General features: G+C 43.2%; 1 protein-coding gene across 7 annotated transcripts in view; it reads right to left on the bottom strand.

Annotated features, from left to right (window-relative positions):
* Positions 1-12,529, bottom strand: part of NBDY (negative regulator of P-body association) — a 66,762-nt gene that overhangs the window by 16,205 nt on the left and 38,028 nt on the right. Inside the window, exons 3-4 of one of the 7 annotated variants that reach the window (XR_016036866.1) lie at positions 9,960-10,114; positions 5,499-6,680 (exon numbers count right to left, since the gene is read on the bottom strand). The exons of 3 other annotated variants lie outside the window; for them this stretch is intronic. The gene's annotated coding sequence lies outside the window, so the exon portion shown is untranslated. Of the gene's footprint in view, positions 1-5,498; positions 6,681-6,972; positions 7,628-9,959; positions 10,115-12,529 lie in introns of those variants that run through there. 3 more of the 7 variants (XR_016036865.1, XR_016036863.1, XR_008687456.2) reach the window with 3 other exon arrangements.

Below are 12,529 nucleotides of genomic sequence, written 5' to 3' on the forward strand. Positions count from 1 at the left end.
TAAACAGTGCTCATTATTAGAGAAATGCAAATCAAAACTACAATGAGGTATCACTTCACACCAACAAAACTGAGCATAAAGCTACCATATGAACCAACAGTCCCAGTAATGGGAATATACACTGAGGAAACCATAATTCAAAATGACACATGTACCCCAGTGCTCATCACAGCACTATTTACAATAGCTAGGACATGGAAGCAACCTAGATGTCTACTGACAAATGAATGGACAAAGAAGCTGTGGTACATACATATACAATGGAGTATTACTCAGTCTTAAAGGAATGTATTTGAGTCAGTTTTAATTAAGTGGATGACACAGAGCTTATTATACAGAGTGAAGTAAGTCAGAAAGTGAAAAAGAAATACTGTACATTAACACATATATGTGGAGTCTAGAAATATGGTACTCACGAACATATTTTCATGGCAGCAATGAAGACACAGACATAGAGAACAGACTGTTGGACAGAAAGGAGGAAGGAGAGGGTAGGACAAATAAAGAGTAGCGTTGAAACATATACTTTACTATATGTAAAATAGATAGCCAGTGGGAATTTGCCGTATGACCCAGGAAACTCAAACCTGGTGCTCTGTGACAACCTAGAGGGGTGGTATAGGGTGGGAGGTGGGTGGGAGGTGAGTGGGAGGTTCAAGAGGAAGGGCACATATGTAGGCCTATGGCAGAAATATGTTGATGTATGGCAATAACCAACACCATATTGTACAGCAATTATGCCCCAATTAAAAATCAATAAATTAAAAAAAAAAAACCTACAGTGACATATCATCTCACAACAGTCAGAATGACCATCATCAAAAAGTCTACATCATTAAATGCTGGAGAGGGTGTGTTCAAAATGGAACCTTCTTTCGCTCCTGGAGGGGATATAAATTGGTTCAGCCACAGTAGAGAATAATATGGAAGTTTCTCAAAAAACTAAAAACAGAGCCAACACATGTTACTGCAATTCCACTCCTAGGCATATATCCAGAGAAAAACATGGTTCGAAAGTATACATCAACACAATGTTCTTTGCAGCCCTGATATGGAAGTAACCTAAATGTCCACCAGCAGAGGTATGGATAAAGAAGATGTGGTACACATATACAAGGGGATACTACTTAGCCATTAAAAAGTACAAAATAATGCCATTTTAAGCAACAAGACCTGGAGATTATCATACTAAGTTAAGTCAGCTTGAAAAAGACAAATATATATTAGCATTATTGCTTACATGCAGAATCTTAAAAAAAATGATACAAATTAACTTATTTATGAAAGAGAAACACACTCACAGACTTAGAGAACAACATTATAGTTACCAGGTGGGAAGGGTGCAGGGCAACGATATATTGGGCATTTGGGACTGACATGTACACACTGCTGCTGCTGCTGATGCTGCTAAGTCGCATCAGTCGTGTCCGACTCTGTGCGACCCCATAGATGGCAGCCCACCAGGCTCCCCCGTCCCTGGGATTCTCCAGGCAAAAACACTGGAGTGGGTTGCCATTCCCTTCTCCAATGCATGAAAGTGAAAAGTGAAAGTGAAGTTGCTCAGTTGTGTCTGACTGTTAGCAACCCCATGGACTGTAGTCCACCAGGCTCCCCCGCCCATGGGATTTTCCAGGCAAGAGTACTGGAGTGGGGTGCCATTGCCTTCTCCATGTACACACTACTATATATAAAATAGGTAATCCAAAAGGACCTACTGTATAGCACAGGGAATGCTGCTGAATATTCTGTAATATCCTAAATGTGGGAAAATGGAAAATAATAACTGCATGTTTATATATAAATGAATCACTTTGCTATCCAACTGAAACACAACATTGTTAATCAACTATACTTCAATATAAAATAAAAGTTTTTAAAAAGGAAAAAAAGAAAAAAAATTATAAAGGTAGCAAGAGAAAAAAATAGATTTATATACAAGGGAACCCCTCATAAGGCTATCAGCTGCATAAACTTTACAAGGTGGAAAGGAGTGGCATGAAATATTTAAAGTGCTAAAATAAAAAAAAAAAAAACCTGCAACCTAGGATTATCTACCCAGCAAGATTATGATTTAGAACTGAAGAAGAGATAAAGAACTTCTCTGAGAAGAAATAAATAAGATTTCTTCTATATTAAACCCACCTTACAAGAATGTTAACATGTATTATTTAAGTAGAAAACAAAAGGCTTTAACAAGAAGTACCTAGACAAAATGAAAAATCCCACTACTAAAGGCAAATATATGGCAAAGACTGAGATTCCACCTCTTAAATCAGCCAGTATTAAAATTAAAAGTAAAAATAAAATGCAAAATCAAATATAACTGTAATAATAAGTAAAGGGACAAACATAAAGATGTAAAATGTAACATCAAAAACATAACATATAGTCGAAGATAGTAATATTAATAAATTTAAGTCCTTTAGTACTTGCTTGTCGTTCAAGCACTACCTGTTTAAAACAAGTAGATATAGTAATAGATCAACACATATGAATCCCATGGTAGGCACATATCAAAAAACTATGATACATACACAAAAACAAATGAGAAAGGAATGCAAGCATGCCACTAAAGAAAATTATTGAACTACAAAATAAAGAAAAAGGAAGAACTACAAAAAGCAACTGGAAAAACATGTAATTAAATGGAAGACATACATGCATGCTAAGTCTGCTTGAGTCATGTCTGACTCTGTGCGACCCTATGGACTGTAGCCAGCCAGGATCCTCTGTTCATGGGATTCTCCAGGCAAGATACTGGAGTGGGTTGCTGTGCCCTTCTCCAGGGGATCTTCCTGATCCAGGGATCAAACAGTTGTGAAGGAATACATTGGTGATGCAGGGGAGAAGAATAATTGGGTTAATGTTCTTACAATGTAAAACGGTTAGGTGAAGGACAGGTAACAAAAGGACTTCAAGGGAGGTGAAGCAGATACTTGAGAAAAGGTTGAGTCTGATTAGATTTCAGGAGTGCTTCAGCTGCAAGAGGTACAAAAAAGGTTAAAGAAGAATTCACAATTTTCTCATTGGTGTTCACCAAAAAAGCAGTGACTGTAATTACTCTAACACAAATGGGGTATCCCTTTGCCACAGGATCCTGATGCTGGCTATAATACCCTGTGGATCTATGGTGAATCCTCTGTTTATAGGTGAGTACCCCACGGACATCCCCAATCTTTTCATATAGAGAAAGGAAAAAAAGAATATGATAATTGGGATGCCCAAGTTTAGGTGGGTTCATCAAATTCTACCTTAAGGCCTTGAAAGCTTCATGATCCAGTTCTCCTGTAAAACTGGGTCCAAATTGTTACAGCTGAGTAAAAATATGGACATTTGGCCATAGGAGAGAAACTGCAATCCAATATCAGCAACAACTAACCAAAGAAAACCTTGGTGTTGGTGCATTGTACAAGGTTTTAGAAAAATAAGGGCAACATAAAGTCTATCTAAATCTAGCTTAAACCCTTTTTCTGACATCAGAAACCCTTTCTGAGGAATTCAAGCCTCAGAGGCAGCATTCAAGATAGCTTTCTCAAACAGATTTGGGAAAACCACAGTTTTTCTTTCGCAGCATTATGACATTTTAAGGTTAAAAGCTTTAGCAAGTGGATGCTGTCTTTCTGTGACGAGGCATGAGAAAGAGAGCAAAGCATATCATCTATATACTAAAACAAAGTAAAACCTGTATGGAACTGTATGTCTTCCAGAACAGCCAACATGATGTGTGAGGAATAAGGACACTCAGTATAACCCTGAGGCATTACTGTCCGGAAAATTGATTCCGCTCCCAAGTAAAGGCAAAAAGCTATTGAGCACATACTTTCATTAGCTGAAAAAGTAAAGAATACACTGGATAAATCCATTATGGTAAAGAATTTACTTCCAGTAGGAATGGACTTTAGTAATGTATGAGGATTATAGATCATAGGAATAACAATGTTATCTCCATTAAGGTTGCAAACAAAGTTCAAGACTCAGCTCTTAGGTTTTATCAGCTGTAAAATACCTTAGCAAGTGCAACTGATAATGAGGATTTCAACACTGTAAACTTCTTTCAATGGCTTAATGGAGAAGGGATTACTTATAGGATATTAAATTAATGCTTGGAATGGATGATAGAGTGTTCCAAATGAATTTCAAGGTGAAGTGCTCTGTAATTTTTATGAAAATCAGTTGGATATTTTGCCAAAAAGGAAAGTAATAGCTGATACAACAATGAAAAATAATCAGTGTTTATGAAAAAATATCCACAATAAATAACCTAACTTTATACCTAATGCAACTAGAAAAAGAACAACCAAAAAACAAAGTTAGTGGAAAGAAACCATAAATATCGGAGCATATATGAAGAAAACAATAAAGTGAAAGAAACTAAAAGCTGGTTCTCTGGAGATAAAAATAATAATAATAATAATAAACCTCTGGTCAGACTCCTCAAGAAAAAAATGGGTTCAAATAAATAAAAGTAGAAAGTTAAAAAAAAAGAAGTTACAATGGAAACCACACAAATAAAAAAATCATAAAAGATTACTACAAGCAAACATATGGGAACGAAGTACACAATCCAGAAGAAATGAACAAATACTTAGAAATGTACAACCTACCAAGACTGAAACAGGAAAACAGAAAAATTGAATAGGTCAATGACAAGTAAAAAATTGAAAATGATTTTAAAAACCAGACTAGCCAGGCTCCTGGAATATGGAGGCAACAGCCTGTAAATATACAGTGAAATGTGTATTGTTCCCTTCACACCCTTGGTCTTGGGAACCTAAAGGGAGCAGGGCGAGACTTCAGGAGTCTCCTACTGGTTCACCCCATAAGCATGACAGCTGTAAGGAATGCAAAGTCAAGAGATGTTTTTGCAAGCCTTGAGCTCCTCTTGCTGTTTCATTGCCAAGTAACTTGTGGAACACCTTCGGTTTTATTTATGTTTAGTTATTGGGGTTTTTCTGGAGGATGGCAGGGATCTCCACCACCAGAGAAGGGAGGAGATGTCGATGATGCAGGGGAGGAGTGGAAACTGAATCACACTACTTACTGCTTTCTCCTACACCTGTACCTCCCCCTTAACTAAAGAGTAGAAGGGCAAGGACACTGAGGACACTAGGCCAGCTAAGAAGAGGAACTGAAAGGCAGAGTGGGAAGCAGTAATTCACCACCACAGTGGCCATGCCACCTCCAAGCTCCAACCTCCAATGCTGCCTGCCTCTGGGCCCTGTGCAAGGGCACCTCACTGTGTCTCTCACACAACATACACAAGGAGTGACAGGGAAACACAAGCTGCCTGGAGACCAAAGGACAGGCTGCCAGGGAGCCCCTTGTCAGGAGTACTCCCTCCTGAGTGCCTTCCAGGGCTCTGGACCGACCGACCGACCGACCGACCGACCGACCGACAAACCAACCAACCAACCACGCAGTAGGCCTGGTGGGCCTCCAGAAGGCAAAAGGAGAGGCGTGGCCAAGTTCAGATGCCTGGGGCTCAGAAAGGCTAGGGAGGACTCCGGGAACTGTAGGTTTAAAGCGGGAGGTGAAGGGCACACACGAGAGGCATGAGGTAATAATTTCCAATGGCAGTTAAAGGATGGTTGTGAGGGAATGCCCCTCACTCCCACAGGAAAATTCAAAGTGTTGGCAGGGTTGATGCTCCCAGGCACCCGCCCAACCCTGCCTTCAGGACACAGGGAAGAACCGAAAGGAAGGAGTTGAAAGTGGAGAGCAAACTGAAAGCCTAAGAAAGAACCACAGTGGAGGGGAAGTGTGAAGGGGGTCTCCAGTGCACTGTGTCCCAAGTAGGCAGATGGAACCAGCCGTGGCCTCCTAAAAGCCATCAGCCAGAGAAGAGCCATCAGCCAGGGCAGAGCTTCCGCCACGTAGGCAAGTGGCTGAACCCCGTCCAGAGAGAGGCCTATTCTGTGATGCCCTAGTGCCCAACTTGGAAGTGGAAAGACAAACAGAAAAGGGGCAAGGAGGAAGGACAGGGAACAAGGAAGGAAGGGCAACCATCGGGTCTGGTGAGACCTGGTGGAATGGTGCACAGGGTTGGGGGTGTGGTGGGGCCAGCACAGTCATGTTTTCAAGAATGCAATCCTGTGTGTGGGTGTGTGCCCCAGTTCAGGATAGTAAGCCCGGGCAAAGGCAGGGAAAGGTGTGAAGTGATGCTAAGAGTAGGGATTCCACCACTTGCTGGTCCCAATCCCTGCCCTCCTTCCTTCTTCCCTACATCTTCCCCAAGTAAGTGTCCCATGAGTCCTGATGTTTAATGCCTGCGAAAGATCCACCTCAGGTCCTACCTGATAGGAAGGTGGTGACTTTGGTGTTCATGGGTTGTTTGCTGTGTGTTTGGTTTCTCTCACCAATTTCGAATGTTGGCCTACTTCCTGGGACAGCTTGGCGTAAGTAGAATGTCTGAAACTGCCACTCCTCAGTTCTAAGAGTCCTTAAGATACTTCCAAGTGTGGGAAATCCCTGGGATGTGGATTTGCTTTCCTTTGGAGTTCCCTCCTGTTCAGGTTACACACCTAGGAAGACTTTAAAGGAGCAAAGAAAGGACCCATTGATGAACTTACAAAAGAGACTCGGAATCACCTTCCACACTGATCTCTCGCGAGGCACTGGATGGCATGGGCGTGACATCCTTAAACACTCACGCCACGGTGACCACTTGCTTTCCCTTGCACCTGCGGATGAAAACAATGCCCCTGGCCTTTTCCGTGAACAAAGACTGTGGCCCTGTCCTCAGCCACTACAGCTGTCCCCAAAGGTGTCCCCCGAGAGGGATTCAGGATGAGGACGAGCAGGATATGGGGCCTGGATAGTTCAGATGTGGATCTAGGAATGATTTCAATGGGCCCAGACTCTGGAATGAGATGTCTCGCTGTTTTCTGTATATATGTATGTACGTATGTTTGCTGGCTTTTGCTGGCCTGGGGTGGGGGGAGGGGTGGGGGAGGGTTGGAATAGGGGGTGGGCGGTGGACTAGCAGTAACCTTTCAGTGTTCCCCACATTTTAATTTTTTCCTCACTTTTTTTCAACAAAAACTCCTAAAATAGGCTGGCTGGCTCATTCCTCCCTTACCTCTGGGGAAACCTTAGATCAGAGGTATCAGAGCGGCTGTGGCCCTGTGGCTATACCTCTCAGGAAGGTCCCCAAATGAAAGGAAACTGTCAGCTTTCAGGTTGTGTGTTTTCCTTCTTTGCACACATCCCAAAACTCTCTGGATAAAGGCCCTGATTCCCTCGTCGTGCTTGCCATGCCTGCTTGTGTGTGTGTGTGTGTGTGTGTTTAAGGGGGATCCATAATTCCCCTGGGGTGGGAGTGAGCTTCCAGGGTGAATACTAGGCTACTCTCAGGGGTTAGGTTGAGAAGATAGAGATCTACATGGCAAACCAATCCAACAAGCTCCCTTCTTGCCACCTGACCCCTCCAATCCCCAGGCCTGCCTCCTCTCTCTCTTCCCCCTAAACTCCACCTACTCCCCAGACGATAAAAATTAATAGGATTGATAGCGGGGGAGGGCACCTGGAAAGATTGAAGGTGACATGCAGGTGGGCTCCTGGTGAAGACTGAAGCCTGCGAGAGCCTGGCTAACAAGGCCTGTGGGCAGAAAAGACCCCAATGGCAAACCTGTGGACAAATGTAGGCGAGGTCAAGTGGGGCATTCCCAAAGATCCCACCTGTGTGATCCATGCCATTCCCCCAAAGTCCCACTCATGGGCACAGAATGAGTGATCAGAGGTACCAGTCAGGGAGGCAGCCTGGTGGCCTCTTCTGGACCCTCGGGATTCCTGGAAAGATTCCCCCTTATTACAGAAGAGGTGAAAAACTTCTGGGCCTCCATGAGACCTGCTTGCCTCTGTCCCACCAGATCCTCGGGAGAACAGGGGTTACTACCTAGGAAGAGGCCCGGTGCAGGCAAGCAAGAGAGGCTGGGAGGAGCCCAAAAATACAAAGAAGAAACTGCAAGCCTACTAGTGGGATCTCTGCAAGGCACGTGAAGGCAGTCAAGAACAGCCTAGCTACACCTGCAGGTTATCCCAAAGCGGCCAAAGTTATGAGGAGCCCAGCTGAAACGGAGTTGGGTGCTGTGTGAGCTGGACTATCGATGGTAATGAGGATATTGGGATATTTCTCCTGCTGCTGCTCGTGATGATGGTAATGATAGAGGGGTGAGGAGGAGCGGTGGTGACGGGAAAATCAAGAAGAGGAGGAGGAGGAGGAAGGTGACCTAAGCGTTTCTCCATCTCCACCCCCATCCCATACTCTGGCGGCTAAAGGAAGGAGAGAAAGGCTTGCTGGGGGCTGGGAAAGGGGCGACTGCCATTTCTGGAGTCACAGTGCCATCCAGCGGAACATGTATCTCAAAAGTCCATGCAGCAGACACCTGTCTTCTGCCAGGGCTCCAGGGATCAGCAAGGTTGTGCTGGGCCTTCTGAGCTCTGCCCAAGCTGGAGGTTCTCCTCCCCCGCCCCACCGCCACCCCCGCAAGTTCAGAAGCCTAAAGGAACACCTGCCTCACCATGGGAAAGACAGCTCTAGGAGTCTTGGACCCTGCCTACAGCCCCGGGAACTACCAGCTCAGGGGGCGGAGCTTACCCCGTCCGCCATTTTGGGCTGGACCCAGAGGGATTCTGCAATTTTTCCTGTGGTGTCCCTGCTGGGGAGTGCCGGGGTGCCCTGCCTGGGACCAAACTGGGGGTCAAGCGGCCCCTTCCCTCGCTGGGAGCTGAGGGGCTTAGAGGTTCTGGGACCAGGGCGAGTTACACTTGGCACTCCCAGTGGCAGCCATCTCGGGCTGCCCCTGGGGTATCTGAGGGCCTTCAGCAGCAGCGGAACCACGGTCCAGTCTCCCATGGAGCACACAGATGAAGGGACAGCTGGGAGCCCGTTCCCCAGGCGCACCCTCAGGACGACACAACACCCATCCCCACCCACCGCAACCCTCACAGGGTCAGTTTCTTCCCACTCCATGGCTGTCTCCATGACTTGAGCCCAGGTAACTGGCTTTGAAAGAAACAATCTCCGCTTGATGGCAGCATGGTTCTGCAAATGCCAACCGAGGGCCGGACCCTGCCCGCATCTTCCCATCAGGCCTTGGTCCCCCTCCCCTTCCAAGGCAAAACCACTATCAGACCAACACAGACAACTCAACTCCTTAAAGGAGGGGAGAAAAGGACAGAATGACCACTGGTCAGGAGGCTGGACGTCCTGCAGGTCTTTCCCCCTTCTTTGCCTCCAACCCGTTATTTTTCTTCACGCCTGCTCTTGGGAAAAGTAACTTTCAAAAGCTTAAAGGGACCTCCTCCCCACCATGGGAAAGAGAGGAGGTCTGGGAGCCCTGGACCCTACTGGCTTTGACATGACTTTATCTCTTTCCTACTTGCTTGTCTTGTCTTAGGTGTTTCATAGAGTAAGTCTTCTCATGATTTAGTTTGTTAAATGTTACTTTTTTTCTTTTTTGACTGCTGACTTATATATCTGTCTTACTGAAGAGTATTCTTTTCCGAATAAAGAATTACTATTTTATTTCTTCTTTATTCAATTGTGGTGAAATTAATGTATCATAAAAGCAACTACTTCTGAAGTGAACAGTGGCATCTATCACATTCACAATGTTGTGGGGCCTCCACCTGTATCTAATTTCTTTTTTTAAAAAATTAATTTATTTAAATTGGAGGCTAATTACTTTACAATATTGTAGTAGTTTTGCCACACATTGACATGAATCAGCCATGGGTGTACATGTGTTCCCCATCCTGAACTCCCCTCCCACCACCCTCCCCATCCCTACATTTTAGCAGGCAAAGGAAATTCCCTATCCATTAAGCAGTTTGCCACTTTCCTACTCACCACCCACCCCCTAGTTGCATTCCACCTCTACAAATTTACCCATTCTGGACATCTCATATCAGTGAATCATACAGTAAGTGACCTTTTCTGTCTACATCCTTTCACTTACGTTTTTGAGGTTCATCCATGTTGTAGCATGTATAAGAACATCATTCCTTTTTACGGCTGAATATTATATTTGGGTCTTCCCCAGTGGCTCAGTGGTAAAGAATCCACCTGCAGATGCAGGAGACGTGGGTTCAATTCCTGGGTCATGAAGATACCCTGGAGAAAGACATGGCAACCCACTCCAGTTGTGCAAGAAAATCCCATGGACAGAGGAGCCTGGTGGGCTACAGTCCATAGGGTCCCAAAGAGTCGGACATGACTGAAGCAACTTACCACAAACTATATTTGATTTTATGGTATACACCACAATATCTTTATCAATTAATTTCTTCATTTGAGTTGTTTCCACCTTTTAGCTATTATTAATAGTGCTGCTCTGAACATTAATGTGAAAGAATTTGTTTCAGTATCTATTTCAACCCTTTTGGGTTTACATCTAGGAATGGAATTTCTGGGTTGAATAGCAATTCTATGTTAACTTTTAGAGAAACTGGAAAACTTTTTCCATAGCACCTGCATCATTTCACTTTTCTATTAGCAATTTTATCAGTATTCCATTTTCTCTATGTCCTCCCCAACACTTATTTCCTTTATTTCCCCCCAATTATAGCCACTGGAGATGAGTTTGGGTGAACTCCAGGAGTTGGTGATGGACAGGGAGGCCTGGCATGCTGTGATTCACGGGATCGCAAAGAGTCGGACACGACAGAGTGACTGAACTGACTGACTGGGTTTGTAAAGTTTTGGTCTAGATTTGTATTTCCTTTATGACTAATGATGTTCAGCATGTTTTAAAGTCTTATTGACCATTTGTATATCTTCTTTAGAGAGATGTCTAATTCAAGTTTCTCTATCCTTCTTAAAATTGTACTGCTCACTGCTCTGTTGTTGAGTTGTAAGATTTTTTTTTTTTCATATTCTGGCTATAGGCCCTTACCAGATATATGATTTGCAAATATTATCTGCCATTCTGTAGGTTGTCTTCTCTTTTTTATAGACCTTTGCTGAACAAAAGTTCTCAATTTTGATAAATCCATCTATATTTGTTCTTTCATTGCTACTGCTTTCGGTGTCTTATTCAAGCATTATCAAATCCAAGGTAAAGATTTATATTTGCTTCTAAAAATTTTATGTTTTAGCACTTGTAATTAGGTCATTAATTTATTTTGAGTTGAATTTCTTATATTCATCTGTACACGGATATCCAGTTTTCCCAACATAATTTGTTCAACAGACTGTGCTTACTCCACTAAGTGGTCTTGGCACCCTTGTTAAAGTTCATCTGACCCATATAGGTTTATTTCTGGACTCTCTAGTCTATACTATTAGTCTATTTGTCTATCTTTATGCCAGTACTACACTGTTTTGATTACTGATGTTTTGTAATAAATTTTAAAATCAAGAAATGTGAGTCCTACATCTTTGTTCTTTTCCAAAACTGTTCAAGCTGTTTGGGATTCCTTTAAGTGTCCATACAAATTTTAGGATACATTTTTTTCTATTTCTGCAAAAAAAAAATGCCATTCAAATTTGGATAGAGACTGGATTGAATCTATATGTCACTTTCAGTAGTACGGATATCTTAATAATATCAAGTCTTCCAATCCGTGAACATGGAATGTCTATTTGTCTTCTTTAATTTCTTTCATTAATATTTTGTAGCTTTGAGTGTACAGGTCTTTCACCTACTTGGTTAAATTTATTCTATGTATTTATTTTGGGGAGATACTATTGTAAAGAGGGCTGTTTTCTCTATTTTCCTTTTGGATTGTTCATTGCTGGTGTATAGAAACTTAGCTGAACATTGTGTGCCGATTTTGTATCCTGCAACTTTACTGAATTATTAGCTCTAGCAGGGTTTTTTTTGGTGTGAGAATCCTGTGGGATTTTATATAGGATTATGTGATCTGCAAATAGAGACAGTCTTACTTCTTTCTTTCCAATTTGGATTCCTTTGATTTCTTTTTTCTTCACAATTGCTTTTGTTAAAACTTCCAGTGCAATGTTGAACAGCAGTGGTGAAAGGCAACATCCTTGTCTTGTTGATCTAAAGAGGAATGTTTTTACTCACTTATCATTAAGAATGATGTTAGCTGTTTGTTGTTCATATGTGTGTGCATGCTCAGTCTCTCAGTCACTTACGACTCTGCAACCCTACATACTGAAGCCCCTGGACTCCTCTGTCCATGAGATTCTCCAGGCAAGAATACTGAAACGGATTGCCATATTCTTCCAGGAATCTTCTTGACCCAGGAATCAAACACATGTCACCTGCATTGTCAGGCAGATTCTTTACCACTGAGCCACCTGGGGTTCATAGATGCCTTTTATTACATTGATGCTGCTGCTAAGTCACTTCAGTCGTGTCCGACTCTGTGTGACCCCATAGACGGAAGCCCACCAGGCTCCCCCGTCCCTGGGATTCTCCAGGCAAGAACACTGGAGTGGGTTGCCATTTCCTTCTCCAATGTGTGAAAGTGAAAGTGAAGTCGCTCAGTCGTGTCCGACCCTTAGCCACCCCACGGACTACAGCCAACCAGGCTCCTCCATCCATGGGATTTTCTAGGCAAG

This window comes from Moschus berezovskii, chromosome X (assembly GCF_049115385.1).
Source record: "Moschus berezovskii isolate FMDL1 chromosome X, NW_MosBer_1.0, whole genome shotgun sequence".
Taxonomy (NCBI): Eukaryota; Metazoa; Chordata; class Mammalia; order Artiodactyla; family Moschidae; genus Moschus; species Moschus berezovskii.